General features: G+C 37.1%; 1 protein-coding gene and 1 long non-coding RNA gene across 6 annotated transcripts in view; both read left to right on the top strand.

Annotated features, from left to right (window-relative positions):
* mtd (mustard) overlaps positions 1-18,583 on the top strand; it is a 2,476,738-nt gene that overhangs the window by 597,954 nt on the left and 1,860,201 nt on the right. The window lies entirely within an intron of this gene.
* LOC137236851 (uncharacterized) lies at positions 990-5,022 on the top strand. Its single transcript, XR_010948669.1, has 3 exons — positions 990-3,879; positions 3,958-4,020; positions 4,885-5,022. It is a non-coding gene; the product is annotated as an uncharacterized lncRNA (long non-coding RNA).

Below are 18,583 nucleotides of genomic sequence, written 5' to 3'. Positions count from 1 at the left end.
AAGATCGATGGTAGCAATATTTTGCGATTTTTTATATTATAGCTGAATTGCGAGATGTAGTACTTCCTTGGCAGGGTTACAGCTGCAGCGACGACTGGAACCTTGTGTGAGTGTTGATTGCACAAAGATCGATGGTAGCAATATTTTGAGATTTTTTTTTATATTAGAGCTGAATTGCGAAATGTGGTACTTCCGTGGCAGGGTTCTTGGAAATATCATGTGTTGTAGAGACGAACTTCCTGTCTCAACATCGTATTGTGAATTATCGATTTTTCGATACTTTCGTTTTTGCTCACCACCAGTAAGAGATAAAGGTGCATGCGATGCTAAGCGGCGCGACACCGAGCGGCGCGACACTTAGCGGCACGTACTACAGGGGGTCAATTCCCTAACTGTGAAAAACTGAAAAATGTTCAGTCATTGAAAACTCATCTGCCCACATAATTTACACTTTAAATTTTCATGAGATTCAGTAAATTTACACAATTTCTGGAAACTTACAATGGGTGAATGGGGCCCCAGAGCACTCGCGGAATTTTTGCCTATTAGAGGCGCGTGCACTCTATGAGGCGCGACACTGCAAGGAAAATTGTGTCGCTATATGTCACGTCGTATGGTGTGCAATCTGCTTAGTTGATCAACTTGGTTGTGTCGTGTCGTCTGACGGTCGCTAGATCTGGTTCTATAAGTATACGTGCAGAAAATATTATGTCGCTACATGTCGCGTCGTATAGGCGCATTCAGTTTACGCGAACCCGATCGTTGAAGGCACACGAGGAATCATTGACTATAGCCAATGAGAACGTAAAGCCATACCTTGATGGTCTGCATGATAGGTCGCAGCGGTCATTATGCAAAATTACCCACCAGCTGCCCAATAATTCCCTGTCTATTTCTAACTGGCTCGCCACCCAACCCATCGTCAAATACCGACGGTTATGCATTGGTTTATCTAGCGAACCTCTCTTTTCAGATTCAACATGACCCGCTTTACGGCATTGCGTGAAAAGGCAGAGAGCATGGCACAGCGATATCCCGCACCGTGCCACCTATGCGAAGGCAATCACCCCCTTCGTCTATGCCCAAGATATAGGGCGAAAACTCCCGAAGAGAGGCTAAGGGAGGTACTCATCGAACGGCTTTGCAGCAACTTTTTGTCCATATCGCACAACGCCGGCGCATGTACCAGCCAAGGATGGTGCCACAGGTGTCAGGGAAACACCACACAACCCTACACATCGAAGGAGAAGACCAGCCAGAAATCGATACACGACCTAGGTGTGTGCAAGTGGAGAGCGAGGAAGAAAATGAAAACTGGCTGACACTAGATGCATCTGGCATTGAAACCGACGACCTGGAAGAAGGGGAGATTGTAGAAGTCGGAGCAGAATCTCGGACTTTCCGCCCCCCCCCCCCTCGAGGGAAGCGGAAGCCAGAACTTTCCGACCTCTTCTTGCGCATGAGAAGCGCCGTGGCGCGGAATCGCGGCCTTTCCGCCCATTGCTACGACAACAACAACATCAACGTGGAGCGGAATCTCGTACTTTCCGCCCACCCATACGAAAGCAACAGCAGCGTGGAACGGAATATCAGTCTTTCCGTCCACCCATAAGAGAGCAACGCCAGAGGGGAGTGGATTCGCGGTCTTTTCGCCGCCCTACGAGAGAACGACGCCGATTTGGAACGGAATCTCGGACTTTCCGTCCACCACCTCGACAACAACAACGGCGTGGAGCGGAATCACGAACTTTCCGCTCATCCAACCAAATTCGACGCAAGCCGAACGAATAGAAATCGTCACATCGCCAAATGATTCCTGTCCGCACGGTAGCCAGAACGGCCTCTCGAGCTTCGCAGCTACCGGCATCCTTCAGAAATGGGCACATCATTCGTGAAACGTTCGCCTTGAGGCCGTTCGTTTCAATATTACCAACTGCATTGGTAAAAACAGAGGCGCCTGTGCCCCAACTTCCATCATCGCGCACGACCTAGCGCGAGAATTACACTTCACGGATGACGCCTCGGTACTCTCCGAGGGTGCCTCCTTCGAATACGAGGTTCGCAAGGAGTAGATAAGCGGTTGACAGTGTACGCCATAATCAAACAAAACTTCGCGGTGATAAGTCCAACCGCAAACGTCGATCCGTCGATCGCCAGCACGTTCACGCACATGAGACTTGCGGACCCCAATTTCCACACCTCCGCGCCTATTCGACTGATCCTGGGAGCCGACGCATACGCCGAAGTGTTGCTAACAGCAGCGAAACCAACAACGGTGGGCCCCTTTTTGGCGAAAAGTAGCATCTTTGGGTGGCTCTTGTCAGGATCGTGCCCTGCATAAAGATCAACCAGCAAACATATGCCTTGAAATTGAAGAACGCATACGCATACGCAAAACCACATATGTTAAAATGAAGTAAAGAACCAATACAACCTATACGCACACATATACGCAAACGCAAAATACGCAAGCGCCTTGAAGAATGAATTTTCAATGAATTAGTAACTTGTACATAAAAAACCAAAATAAAAGAATGTGCCAAACAAACTGAAATATCAACCATGTCTCGTTTTCGTAATTTTGCTTACTCTTTCATTCCAGCGCAAGAACCAAGGATGCGAACGAAGACGAGTTGACACGTTGGATGAAATCTCCACCTAAGCACACATCTGTTAGAAATTAAGTCATCCCGGCCAGGTCTCGTGGCTGCGCTGATCCATAGCCGTTGCTTTCGCAAGGGGCCGGCATGTTTAGGCCACCAAGCTAAATTCTTGTATCATGTCTTCGCGGATGACCCACCCTAATCCTACACTCCTTTGGGCATATCGCCAGTCAGCCAACGCTAGCCCCATGGCACCCACAAAGAAATCAGTCCCGCAAGAAAAGCACAGCTAATGTGCATTATTCTGGTAAGGCTAATGCCTTAACTTATAAAACATATCCAACGTCTAAGTCCGATGTAAGACTCATATAAACCGTTCAGACAAAAATACTAAGGCCTCACTAAGGCGTTCGTTTTTCACATCTGCAACGCACAAGCAGGTTGGTAGTCACCAGAACAATTAATATACCATTGTTTTGTTATGTTTTCAAATGCCTGCCAATAACATGCACGAACATATCCATGCCAGCTTAGAGCAATGAACGGACGGTACAGTTCTTAGGTTTAGCATAATAACACACGCTCAAACCTATTGCCACATATGTAAGTATATGGATGGACATATCGGTAACTATTTATATTTTTTTGTGCCAGCATTCCTCTGCTAAGGCATCTGCCTGAATGCATGGCGAAGTATGTACATCCATATACGAGCATATATACCTTACGGATTTCCTCCTATTGTATGCGCTTTTGAGCAAAGATAATTTCCCCTCAAAACGGTTAGCTATGTCAACTGCGGCTCGAGGGTTTTGTCTTTTGCGAAGAACTTAACTTTTACTTTTCTGTCAACCTTCAGCTGATCAGCAGCAGCACACCACCGGGTAAGCCTATATATATATACTTAGCTATAACTTACAATAAAATTTCATTTGTCTATAACGCTATTAATATCAATTACATGTATTGAACTTTAATAAATTTTATAACGATTAGATGATTAAAACTCTCTATCTCTGTCTTTATTTCTTTATATCGACACAATCCACGGGGAATCTGAGCTATCCAATCCCTCTGAATTGTGTTCAGGTTGCGCATTATGAAGCAAGCGCAAATATGCAGTCATCTACGCCAGTTGTTCCGTCAAGAAGAACGCCGATTACTCCAGCAACGACAACTACTCGAAGTGGTGCTAACCGGAAGCGCGTAGGAAGTGCCAGCGAGATCCAAAAAAACGTTTTTAGAAGTTGCTCAAACTCAGGCATCAGCCCTAAAAGTAATTTGTTTAATTTTGCATCTAAACAAAGGCCATATGTATTTTTTATATTATTGTAACAATTTTATTTTCAACCAGATGTTAGCTGAGTCAAGTGTTGCCGCAGTGGAATCATCCAGCAAACAAGCCGATGCTTTAAAAGTATTATTATTATTATATACATATTTAGGCTTGACACCGTTTTCACACAGAATTCTCTTTTTAACAGCTGCTAGCAGACTCTAGTGTGGCTAAACATGAAGTGCCTTTTTTTAATATCATTGTGTATGTTTTCTGAAAGTTTAATGTAATACCCCGACATTTATGTAATACTCCTATATTGCTGCTACAGGCTAGGTAAACTCACAAACATCAGAGTGCTGATATATTGCTTCTTAAATGTTTTTGTATTCAATAATGGAATGTACCTAAATTTAAATTTTTTCTTGTCGCACTTTTTCTGCTACAATCAAACAAATTTTGTAGGCTGTTTTGTTTTGATTTCGAATTCAAAACTCATTGCGAGCATTTTCTATACATAACACATATGTATCTCGACATAAAGTTTTGCATTTAATTAAATTTTTGGTTTCGTGCAAACCTGCGTTTATTTATATAAGTCATAAAAACATGCGTATTTAATACGAGTTTTCTCATTCAAATTTTATTTATAATTTGATTTCGTCTTTGCACTTAACTGACACTTAATTTTTTAAAATTATTTCCAAAAGAAATCGATCTATGTAAACGAATGAATGAATTTTTTACATTCAACTAAATGCATCTATATATATAAAAAGAAGTGTACATTTTGATTGTCACTCCATAACTCAAGAACGGATAGAAAGATACCCATGAAATTTTTAGGAAAGATACAGGAAGGAGAGATGATGGTTAGTTGATTTTGAAATCCCAAATCGGTTTAGCCATTCTTGAGTTATGATGTTTTTTTTTTAGAGTTTACATTTCGGTCCGACCTAACGAAAAAAATCGATCCAACCTATTAAAAGTTAATTTCATTGATAGCATGCAAAATGAAGTCGGTGGATTATATTTTTTGGATGCGCCTGGTGGTACGGGAAAAACATTTGTGATATCACTCATTTTGGCAGCCATTCGATCGCAACGAAAAATTGCATTGGCACTTGCTTCGTCGGGAATCGCTGCTACTCTATTGGATGGTGGACGAAAAGTGCACTCTGCATTAAAATTGCCGTTGAATGTGCAGGTATGCTTATATTTGTTGATTGATCACTTTAAAATTTAATCGATATTAATTAAAATGTAATTATTTTCAAATTAACAGGTGATTTAACATCCCACGTGCAATATTTCAAGAAATTCTGCGATGGCAAAAGTTTTGCAACAAGCTGCAATTATTCTATTGGATGAATTTACAATGATGCATAAAAAATCGCTGGAAGCATTACACCGTACAATGCAATATCTACGTCAGAATCAAGAAATTTTTGGTGGTGCATTTATATTATTGTCAGGGGATTTTCGACAAATATTGCCTGTGGTTCCACGATCAACACCGGCGGATGAGATCAACGCATGTTTAAAGTCTTCTCTTCTGTGGCGACATGTGCAAAAATTGACATTGAACATAAATATGCGCATTCAAGTCCACAACGACCAATCTGCAGATCGGTTCTCGAAGCAATTGTTAGATATTGGCAATGGAAAAGTTCGAGTCGATAATACAAATGTATTGATTACATTGCCGAAAAATTTCTGTACCATTCTCCAATCAACAGAAGAGTTGATTGAAAGTGTGTTTCCAAACATTATTCAAAATTACAGGAATCACAATTGATTGAGAGAACGCGCAATACTGTCACCAAAAAATTTACACGTCAATGCAATCAATTATCAGATTCAAGAAAAAATTGCCAGGTGCAGTGACATCATATAAATCTGTTGATAGCGCAATGAATGCAGATGATGCAGTGAATTATCCAATTGAATTTTTGAATTCATTGGAACTACCTGGTATGCCACCGCATTATTTGAATTTAAAGATTGGCTCATCAATTATTTTACTGCGGAATTTCAATGCACCAAAACTGTGCAATGGCAAAAGATTAGTAGTTGTTGCCGAATTTAATTGAAGCGACAATATTGACCGGAGCAATGAAATTGTACTCATACCACGTACTCCACTGATTCCAACAGACATGCCATTTGAATTTAAGCGTTTGCAATTCCCAGTGCGTCTATCATTTGTCATGTCCATCAATAAGGCACAAGGACAAACGCTTGAAATATGCGGATTAAATTTGGAGGAGCCGTGCTTTTCAGGTGGACAGCTATACGTGGCCTGCTCAAGAGTTGGAACTCCAAATTGTTTGTTTATGCTCGCTCGCTTCCAATTGGCAGACTAAAAATATTGTATATCCAAATGTTTTGGATTGACACTAATAATTTTGAAATACAATGCATTCATTTCATAAAAAAAAATTTACAATCAAATTTTGATTTTTGGTGACCTTTAAATTTAACAATTATTTCTTCAAACTGGCTCTAGGTCAATAAACTAAACAAGTTGTTGTTTTTGTTCCAATATATTTCGATCTCCAACCAAGATCGTCATCGGGGACTACAATAATAAATAAATAAAAACTTTATTTTACACAATTAATCACAGGCAAATGTATATATATGTATGTATAAACATATTAGCATTACTGCAAACATACATACATGAGTTCAGATGTTAGGTGGGCAGCGTCTGTTCGAGATGCTGTTGTTGAACTGATTTTCGCGAGTCAAGTAAGTGGCGGTAGATATGTGCACACACTTCAGAGTCTTTCTTGTAGTTCAATCTTTTGTTATCGTTCGTGTCTATTATGTGGAGCATCTCCAAAGTAAAGCGTTTGTTGTAATGCTGTTCTTGCTGTAGTATGCTCACAGCGTCAAAGTCTAGTTTATGTCCGCTCTCCGCACAGTGGGCCGCAAGTGCTGTTTTATGTGTATTGCTTGATTGTAAACATTTGATGTCGGATCGGTGCCCTGCCATTCTTGTTTTTAACTTATTTTTCGTTGTGCCAACATATTATTTCGTACAAATGTTATCTCCGTCTCCTGCACATGGTATCTTGTATACAATATTGTTTTTCTCCATCTTTTCTAATTTACTTTTCATATTCTTGAAAAATATTTGGTTTGTGTACGCCGGTTTGTGTGCTATTCCGATTCTTTCTTTATCATAAATATTTGAGCATTGTAATCTTTCGGAAAATCCAGGTATATATATAATATTTTTACTTTCGATTTTTGATTTGGTACCCTTATGATGCATGTTTATCAACCTACGTATTACCCCGGACGGGAAATCGTTCATCTTGAGAATGTGCTCGATACGTTTTTTATTCTCAGGGTGAAAAATTGAATCACTAGTATCTAAAACTCGCCGGATAAAATTTTTCGCTGTATTAAAAATCATATTTTTCGGATGTTTAGATAAATAATTTGTAATACGTCCTGAAGATGTAGGCTTTTGGTACCAATCTACTTTAATTTTATTGCTTATTTTAGATACCAAGGAATCTAAAAATGGTAATTTGCCATCTTTTTCCAACTCCATCTTGAATGTATGTCTTTGTGGTATGAATTTAGTAAATCTAAGGTTTCGACCAGTTTATCCTCCTTTACTAATGCAAACACATCGTCTACGTATTTACTAAGTAGTCTCGTGTTGTTTACTACTTTTCCTAAAATATCTTCCATTACAATGTCGGCGACAATCGGTGATGCCGGAGATCCCATTGGAAGACCCTTTAATTGCGTATATATTCGTTCCTCGTACTTAAATATCTATTTTCACAAATACAAAACGTCACTATTTCCATAAAAAGATTTTTAGGCATATCCGTATATTGTTTAATCTCCTCCCATTTCGCCCGAATTGTCTGTATAGCAAAGCCTGTTGGTATACTTGGAAATAGTGATATAACATCAAACGATACAAAACGCTCATCATCACATATATAGTTGTCATTGACTTTGTCCTTAAATTCTATTGCACTTTTAACATTGAACACCGATTTCATCGTCAAGTTTTTTAAAATATTAGTCAAGTACCTACACAAATTATATGACGGAGCATTTATCATGGAACAAATGGGTCTTAATGGCATATTTTCCTTGTGAACTTTTGGTAAACCATACATTCGGGGTGGAATAGCTGTGTGCGTGGTCATCTTATATTTTTCTGTTTTGTTATAAGACCTAATTTATGTAATTTTTCTGCTAATTGGTTGTTTTTGGTCTGTAATCTTAGTGTCGGATCTTGGCGGAAAATTCGATATATTGACATATCATTCAATATGTTGTCCATTCTTAATCTAGAATCTGTTTTCTCCATAGCGACGGTCACGTTTCCCTTGTCTGCATTTAAAATTACAATTTCTTTATTTTTGTTCAGAAATCTTCGCGTTCGCTCCACTGTATCTTTGATGGCCATATCTGTTTTGTCACCTCTTCGCTTTGTCATCGACTCTTTTATAAGCAATGATATTTTCGTTCTCGCGGATTCCTGTTCTTCTTTGTTCTCTACGCTCTGTACCAATTCCTCACCATCCGCTATGCATTTAAAGAGCGGGAATTCTTCTTTTGTTATTGGTAAACCAAACTTTGGCCCTTTTCCTAGCAGCGCCCCCACATCAGGTGGGAATTCCGTATTTGGTTTGTTTACCAACCAATGCTTGTTTTTGTTGGTTCCTAATATTTGTGCAGTTCTCTCGTCTCGCAGTTTTTCAAACTTTAATTTTTGTGTGTTTTTACATTTTGTAGCTTTTTTGCGTGTAAGCCGCTGTTCGCTTTCAAATAAAGCTGTGGCGTCATCCTTTTCCATGTATTGACCTAGTTTCTCCTTCGTATACATAATTCGTTTTTCCTTTTCCTTTAGAAGCTCATGTTTATATTTTATTAGGGTGCTTAGTATTTTACTGTAAAATAAGTGTATATGTCTGTCCAGTGTGTGTTTGGTATGTTTCGGTATATAGTTATCGACGGTAAATATGTAGTCAAGTTTGGTCGTATTTTGTATAAACTCAGGTATAATTTTGGATTTTCTGCACTGTAATAAAAACTTAATACTAGACCGTAGCTTGGCTATCTGTAGGGATTATGTGTTGAACCTGTTGATGCGATTTCTTATTGTGTTGTTGTAGTTGCTCTTCAGCTTGGCGTAAACCATCTTCGTTGAGTGTCTAAACTTACGGAGTGCCTTCCGTATTTATAACAAATTTTGATTTTTGGTGACCTTTAAATTTAACAATTATTTCTTCAAACTGGCTCTAGGTCAATAAACTAAACAAGTTGTTGTTTTTGTTCCAATATATTTCGATCTCCAACGGAGATCGTCATCGGGGACTACAATAATAAATATATAAACACTTTATTTTACACAATTAATCACAGGCAAATGTATATATATGTATGTATAAACATATTAGCATTACGGCAAACATACATACATGAGTTCAGATGTTAGGTGGGCAGCGTCTGTTCGAGATGCTGTTGTTGAACTGATTTTCGCGAGTCAAGTAAGTGGCGGTAGATGTGTGCACACATTTAAGAGTCTTTCTTGTAGTTCAATCTTTTGTTCTCGTCCGTGTCTATTATGTGGAGTATCTCCAAAGTAAGGCGTTTGTTGTAATGCTGTTCTTGCTGTAGTATGCTCACAGCGTCAAAGTCTGGTTTATGTCCGCTCTCCGCACAGTGGGCCGCAGCGGACACAATAAGAAATCGCATCAACAGGTTCAACACATAATCCCTACAGATAGCCAAGCTACGGTCTAGTATTAAGTTTTTATTACAGTGCAGAAAATCCAAAATTATACCTGAGTTTATACAAAATACGACCAAACTTGACTACATATTTACCGTCGATAACTATATACCGAAACATACCAAACACACACTGGACAGACATATACACTTATTTTACAGTAAAATACTAAGCACACTAATAAAATATAAACATGAGCTTCTAAAGGAAAAGGAAAAACGAATTATGCATACGAAGGAGAAACTAGGCCAATACATGGAAAAGGATGACGCCACAGCTTTATTTGAAAGCGAACAGCGGCTTACACGCAAAAAAGCTACAAAATGTAAAAACACACAAAAATTAAAGTTTTAAAAACTGCGAGACGAGAGAAATGCACAAATATTAGGAACCAACAAAAACAAGCATTGGTTGGTAAACAATACAAATACGGAAATCCCACCTGATGTGGAGGCGCTGCTAGCAAAAGGGCCAAAGTTTGGTTTAGCAATAACAAAAGAAGAATTCCCGCTCTTTAAATGCATTGCGGATGGTGAGGAATTGGTACAGAGCGTAGAGAACAAAGAAGAACAGGAATCCGCGAGAACGAAAATATCATTGCTTATAAAAGAGTCGATGACAAAGCGAAGAGGTGACAAAACAGATATGGCCATCAAAGATACAGTGGAGCGAACGCGAAGATTTCTGAACAAAAATAAAGAAATTGTAATTTTAAATGCAGACAAGGGAAAGGTGACCGTCGCTATGGAGAAAACAGATTATAGGTTAAGAATGGACAACATATTGAATGATATGTCAATATATCGAATTTTACGCCAAGATCCGACACTAAGATTACAGACCAAAAACAACCAATAAGCAGAAAAGTTACATAAATTAGGTCTTATAACAAAAACAGAAAAATATAAAATGACCACGCACACAGCTATTCCACCCCGAATGTATGGTTTACCAAAAGTTCACAAGGAAACTATGCCATTAAAACCTATTTGTTCCATGATAAATGCTCCGTCATATAATTTGTGTAAGTACTTGACTAATATTTTAAAAAACTTGACGATGAAATCGGTGTTCAATGTTAAAAGTGCAATAGAACTTAAGGACAAAGTCAATGACAACTATATGTGTGATGATGAGCGTTTTGTATCGTTTGATGTTATATCACTATTTCCAAGTATACCAACAGACTTTGCTATACAGACAATTCGGGCGAAATGGGAGGAGATTAAACAATATACGGATATGCCTAAAAATCTTTTTATGGAAATAATGACGTTTTGTATTTGTGAAAATAGATATTTTAAGTACGAGGAACGAATATATACGCAATTAAAGGGTCTTCCAATGGGATCTCCGGCATCACCGATTGTCGCCGATATTGTAATGGAAGAAATTTTAGGAAAAGTAGTAAACAACACGGGACTACTTAGTAAATACTTAGACGATATGTTTGCATTAGTAAAGGAGGATAAACTGGTCGAAACCTTAGATTTGCTAAATTCATACCACAAAGACATACAATTCAAGATGGAGTTGGAAAAAGATGGCATATTGCCATTTTTAGATTCCTTGGTATGTAAAATAAGCAAAAAAATTTAAGTAGATTGGTACCAAAAGCCTATATCTTCAGGACGTACTATAAATTATTTATCTAAACATCCGAAAAATATGATTTTTAATACAGCGAAAAGGTTTATCCGGCGAGTTTTAGATACTAGTGATTCAATTTTTCACCCTGAGAATAAAAACCGTATCGAGCACATTCTCAAGTTGAACGATTTCTCGTCCTTGGTAATACGTAGGTTGATAAACACACGTAGGTTGATAAACACGCATCATAAGGGTACCAAATCAAAAATCGAAGGTAAAAAACCGAACACATATAAATCTATTATATATATACCTGGCTTTTCCGAAAGACTACAATGCTCAAATATTTATGATAAAGAAAGAATCGGAATAGCACACAAACCGGCGTACACAAACCAAATATTTTTCAAGAATATGAAAAGTAAATTAGAAACGATGGAGAAAAACAATATTGTATACAATGGTATCTTGTGCAGGAGACGGAGATAACATTTGTACGAAAGAATATGTTGGCACAACGAAAAATAAGTTAAAAACAAGAATGGCAGGGCACCAATCCGACATCAAATGTTTACAATCAAGCAATACACATAAAACAGCACTTGCGGCCCACTGTGCGGAGAGCGGACATAAACCAGACTTTGACGCTGTGAGCATACTACAGCAAGAACAGCATTACAACAAACGCTTTACTTTTGAGATGCTCCACATAATAGACACGGACGAAAACAAAAGATTGAACTACAAGAAAGACTCTGAAATGTGTGCACACATCTACCGCCACTTACTTGACTCGCGAAAATCAGTTCAACAACAGCATCTCGAACAGACGCTGCCCACCTAACATCTGAACTCATGTATGTATGTTTGCAGTAATGCTAATATGTTTATACATACATATATATACATTTGCCTGTGATTAATTGTGTAAAATAAAGTGTTTATTTATTTATTATTGTAGTCCCCGATGACGATCTTCGTTGGAGATCGAAATATATTGGAACAAAAACAACAACTTGTTTAGTTTATTGACCTAGAGCCAGTTTGAAGAAATAATTGTAAAATTTATAATCTTTCATTTCTTTTTTTGGTTGGTTGTTACGAAGTGCAATGGGGTCCGCTAGTTATGTATAAAATTGAGCTGTGTTAAAACCTTATAAGTATTTATTTTAATTTTAAAGGACACGAAGTTCGTTTCTATTGAAATGATATTGTTAACTTTGAGTGTTCGGTATAATTGAAGTTTTCGCTACCAAAGTAGACCAAATATACAATAAAATGCCAAAATGTTTGATTTACATTCCTGTAGATTCTTTTATTTATAAGTTTGTTAAGTCTGTACTTAAGTATAGTAATTAGCAATAAGTCGGTCTTGAATACGTTTCGCTATTGAAGAGGGTGCGCCTTGATTAACATCGCAATACTTGGGCTTTGATCTGAGTATTCAGTGTCAGGCTCGTGTATGGGTTCACTTAATCGGATGTTATGCAACACTGCGCATGCGTTAACTATTCTACCAGTAAATCCTGGATGATACAAAAGAGTCCTTTGCTGTGATAGGCATCGCCATGTTCCTTTGAGAACACCAAAAAGTCTCTCAACTGGGTTTCGAGCTTTACACAATGCCTCATTGTACCGAAATTTTGGGCTCCCCTCAGGTTGGTTAGGTAAAGGAGTCATCAGCCAGGGTTCTAAAGGGTATCCAGAGTCACCTGCAAGTAGTTTTGTGTCAGTGCATTAAATACACTTATCTATCAAAAACATGTTGCGGCTACCGCTCTCCGTACTGCAGAAGAGCTACAGATGAATCCATCGTGCCTTGCTCCTGGGAATTTAGCATTGACATTCAATATCTTTAGGTTGGGGTCACAAATCTTTATATAAAAATATAGTATAATCAAAAAAGTGCATTACATGAATCTATGAATTATTGCTTTTACCATTAGTACATTTATTGAATGGTATCCATGGTGATTCACATATGCCTCTTCATGATTTCTGGAGCTCATGATCGACACATGAGTGCAATCAATAGCCACAATAGTACCTCCCACAAATGGTGCAGGTGACGAAGAAAAAAATTCTTTCGCAGCTTGCCGCTCTATTTGAGTAATTGGAAACTTCACTTTATCGAAAAACAAAGAATGGTTAATAGTATTTGTTACGCGATGTATGCAGCGGCTTACAGACGACTGGCTGATTGATATGCCCCATTGTTTTCTAACGGGCCATTGATAACAACCAGTTGCGAAGAAGCGTAAAGCAGTTAGAACCTGAAATTTTTATAATATAGTTCAATTGAAAATTATATGAAATTCCATGATTTACCCGTTTCTCTGTTGATATCGCAGTTATTTTTGTACCCCTATATTGACCATCAAGTTGAGAAATAATATCATGGGCCAGGTCTGGAGTTAGTCGGTACAGCTTTCGAAACTCCGTTGCATTCAGGTGGAATGGGTTATCTACTTCTCTAAGAAGGCGTCTGCCCACTGGCGATGGATTCAGTAACTCTTCATCTTGTGATAAAACATACGCTAAGTACTCAAATGCCATTTGATTTATAAATTAAGCAACTTTTCGTGTTTGAACGTTTTTAATTAAAGTTCAGATTTACTTTTTTAACTAAAATTGGCAGAAATGTAAATTTCGTAATTTTTAACGCAGCCAATTCACTTGCCGTTTATTTAATAACACAGCTGATGGTCGATTAACGAATATCGATATAAAACAGTTACTGAATAACGAAATCGTTATAGTTATCGATTCGCAAATAAAGCTATGGCAAATATCGTTAAAAAAGTTAGTGAATTCCACTACAGATGTGACTTTTACTTCATAAAGATATCATTAAATTGCTGTAATAAAAGAATTCAAGCTACTTGTGCACGGTGAAATAGAGAGAGGTCCAAAATTATAAAATGTTAAATGACTTATTATCATAGTTAACCATATCAAAAAATACTGAAATAAATCTATTGTAAGGGCAAGCTTATATCTGCAAGTGAAATAAGCTCGCGGTCTGAAAATATATATTTGGGGAGATCAAGAAATGCCGGGCCTTTGAATAATACAATCACATTTTATGTGTTTTTGATATAAAGAGGAACACTGTGCACAACTATTTGACGTCTACCGTGTCAGGTTTTTAAACGCATTTTTATCCACCTTCACTACACTATAATCTACAAGAAGCACTTTATTATATTCTTATTTATGTGGCAATTGATTTATACTTAACTTTTAAAAAATTATGGTTATTTTTGTAGAAAATACCAAAATACTGTTTTACAAAAAAAATGTCAAAACGTTGAGTCAGAGTTACCGTAGCTATTGAATGCGAGAACCCCATTTGGGATTTATAATTGGAAATTATTTTACTGGAAATAATATTTTATTTCAATTATGTTTTATGAATGTATTAACTAATTTGTTCGTGTTTCTTATTTATTTCAATCGGAACTGAAGCATGTAAAATTTAATTCCATTCATTTCGGGCAAAATTCCCCGAATAAAACTTTTTAGAATCAAACATAATGTTTTAAATAAAATATGGCAGCCCGTTACTTATAACTATTTTGACACCTTCATTTTGACACATGAATGAAAAAGTCATTGCAGTCAACAAATTTTGCAATCATCGTGAGTGGGAGTGCTCTCGATGCATTAACAATCAATCTGAATGCTTTTTTTTATAGTCATACAATCACTAACGGAATTTTTGAATGGAAAAAATTTAATCGCATTCAAACTTGGCTTATATATTTGAAATCAACCATCATATTTGTAAAATGAATCAATCTTGATTTATAACTGTATTGATTGAATCATTTTACAGCTGTGATCTGTTGTTACAGCTGAGTAATTTTATAGCCGATAACTAACTAGTAAGTTCTGGAAATAGAAGCGCCTAGAAGTATGGAACGAGGAAATCGAAGAGTATAAAAAGCAGCAACAGTAGAGGCACGACAATCAGTTTGATTTAAGACGCTATCTGGCGAGCAATAGTAGTGTTATTCTGAAGTACTTTAATAGAGGCCATTTTGCATTATTGAATGGTGGAGTTATTTATTCAACAGTTTAGTGATTCGAACGTTAGCAGAAGGTTGCAAATAGGGGGAATTGCAGTAAATTCGTTACAATATGTATATACTCACTTGGTTCGGTAATATCACCCGAGCTACATATTTGCCAGCGTGAAATTCACCGCTGCCCAATTTACCCTTATATACATATATTACATAAAATATATTTTATAAACAAGCCATAGCAACGAACTTTGCCAAATTTTTGTCACTTTTCCTAAAGTTTATTTTACCGGTGCACCAAATATTATTTTTGCATACAAACCTGCAATTAACTATATGCACCCATAATACTCACACGCACTTGTATATCTTTTTGCATAAGCCAAAACCCCACCCTCAACAAAGTAAGTACATGACCATATGCAACTACATAACAGAAGCAAACATCCACAGATCATCGGTTACATATTGGCATACATTTACTTTGTTAATAGATCAAGTATACATAAAAAAATATATATATGGGGTATTCCATCCCATTTCGACCAATTTTGAACCCGACCCCTTTAGAATTGGCTGAAAGTTTTTCTTCTTTTTCTAGCTTACGAAAGACGTTTTTCAGAAGTTTTTCAAATTTTTTCATCCAACTCAAAAAAAGTTATGAATTTAAAAAAAACACCGTTTTTGTTTTCAAAATGCTATAACTTTTTCAAAAATTGACCGTTTGGGATCTTTTTTTTAAATTTGGTTTTAAATGTACTTTTCGGAAAAAATTCAAAAAAATGTTTAATATTTTTTTTTGTAATTTTTCAGTTTTTTGAGATTTTTCGAATTTCGCCCTTTTTTTCTCATAAAAAACTTCAATAAGTTCTGCAATGATCCCCACTAATCCCGGAGTGGGCCGAGAATTTTTTTTTTTTTTTATTTAATTGAAAAAAAACTTTAAAATTTTTTTTGCATTGTTTCCGAAAAGTACATTTAAAAACATATTTAAAAAAAAATGATCCCAAACGGACAATTTTTGATAAAGTTATAGCAATTATATATTTAGAACTTATTTTGAGTTGGAAAACGGTGTTTTTTTCAAAATGCTATAACTTTTTCAAAAATTGACCGTTTGGGATCATTTTTTCTTTAAATAATATGTTTTTAAATGTACTTTTCAGAAAAAATACAAAAAAAATGTAAGTTTTTTTTCAATTAAATAAAAAAAAAAAAAAAAAATTCTCGCCCACTCCGGGATTAGTGAGGATGATTGCAGAATTGATTTAAGTTTTTTATGAGAAAAAAAGGGCGAAATTCGAAAAATCTCGAAAAACTGAAAAATTACAAAAAAAACTTTAAACATTTTTTTGAATTTTTTCCGAAAAGTACATTTAAAAATAAATTTAAAAAAAAAGATCCCAAACGGTAAATTTTTGAAAAAGTTATAGTATTTTGAAAACAAAAACGGTGTTTTTTTTTTAAATTCATAACTTTTTTTGAGTTGAATGAAAAAATTTGAAAAACTTCTGAAAAATGTCTTTCGTAAGCTAGAAAAAGAAGAAAAACCTTCAGCCAATTCTAAAGGGGTCGGATTCAAAATTGGTCGAAATGGGATGGAATACCCCATATATACTTATATACCCACATTACTTGTACTCAGAAGCGCTGAGAAAAGTACATATAACAAACTAAAAACCCAGCATACCTTAGGTGGGTCTCAAAAAAAAAAAAAGAAAAAAACCCCAGTGAACACAAATTTATATACTCACATTACTTGTACTCAGAAGCGGTGAGACAAGCCCGTATTAATAACCAAGCGTACATTAGGCTGTTTAAAAAATTTTTTTTTGCCCTTTTGACGAAATTTTTTCTACTTTCACAGCTTAATAAAAGCTCCCCTTTTAATAAACCAAATTAATTTAAAATGCCGAAATCGTCGGACGAAAGCCAAAAATTGACCACTGCAGACCAAATTCCTGCAGGAATTCATGTATGACGGTAACCAATTAGAGGTTTACTGCTCAAGATGGTCACCTCCCAAGCTACCGATTTATCAGAGTGTATGCTTAAGGTCAAATTAGTAGACTTAGATAAAATATGGGCAAAGGTGCTATAGTCCCATCGAGGAGTACAATTACACAGATGTTAGCGGTTTGGTTGAGCAAAAATTCGCGAAATGCATGGAAACGTATCAAGCATGCAAATCAGATATTTTAGAAGCCTTACAACTTTTCAACACTCCTAGCACCAACCAACAACAAATATCCGCCCACCCAATAAATGATTCAAACTCAAGTGGTTTTTATTTGAAAGTACCAGCATGCGACACCGAAGTCTTTCATGGTGGATTGGAAGACTGGCCATCCTTCAGAGGTATGTTCACGGCAGTCTATAAAAACCACCCTAAATTATCACCCGATCAAAAATTATACCACCTACGCCTGAAAACGAAAGGTCAAGCAGGACTTATTATAAAACAATACCCACTGAGCGATGATAATTTCGAGCTTGCCTGGGAAGCGCTCAGATCTAGGTACGAAAACAGAAGGATACTCGTCGACAACCAACTGAAAACGCTGTTCAATCTGCCCACAATATTCGCGGAATACGGAGAACAAATACAAAAGATGTAGACAACAATCAACAACTACATGTCAACCCTTAACACCCAAGGAATACCTACAACGGACTGGGATCCAATCCTCGTTTACCTCTGCTCATCAAAGCTTCCAAGTGAAAACCTTTCACTATGGGAACAATCCCTCAGCTCACGGAAGGAGCTGCCCCTTTGGGAGGACATGAATAAATTCCTTACCAGCAGATACGAGGTAGTAGAAAGATTAAGTACCTATATAGACCAGGCAAGGCGAAATCCCAATTTTCGAGTTTACACAACGAACGGTGAATCAAAACTCGACCCAATCTAACAATAATAGAACCCATGCATATCACACGGACTTCAATAAAACGGCTTCGTGTAGATTATGCAAGCAATACCACGCAAGCAAATCTTGCGTCAGGTTTAGGAATTTATCGGTATCAGTCCGAATCAAATTTGTGAAAGAAAATAGTTATTGTGAAAACTGTTTGTCGACGTCACACGCCAAGAACGAATGTAAAAGTAGTTGCACGTGCGTGTATTGCCAAAAGCGTCATCATTCGCTACTGTCCTTGCAGCCCAAACCCCAACAATCACAACCAAACCCTAGAGCTCAAAATGCCCAAGCTAGCACACCTAGGAGAACGGAAGACGAGCGACCCTCAACATCGAAATCTGCCGCAAGAGCCACCTCCCCCCAACAGTCTCAGGACAAAAACCCGGTTT

Source organism: Eurosta solidaginis, chromosome 1 (genome assembly GCF_040869045.1).
Source record: "Eurosta solidaginis isolate ZX-2024a chromosome 1, ASM4086904v1, whole genome shotgun sequence".
Lineage (NCBI taxonomy): Eukaryota > Metazoa > Arthropoda > Insecta > Diptera > Tephritidae > Eurosta > Eurosta solidaginis.
Note: the sequence above shows the minus strand (reverse complement) of the source record. Positions and strands in the feature narration are given on the sequence as shown.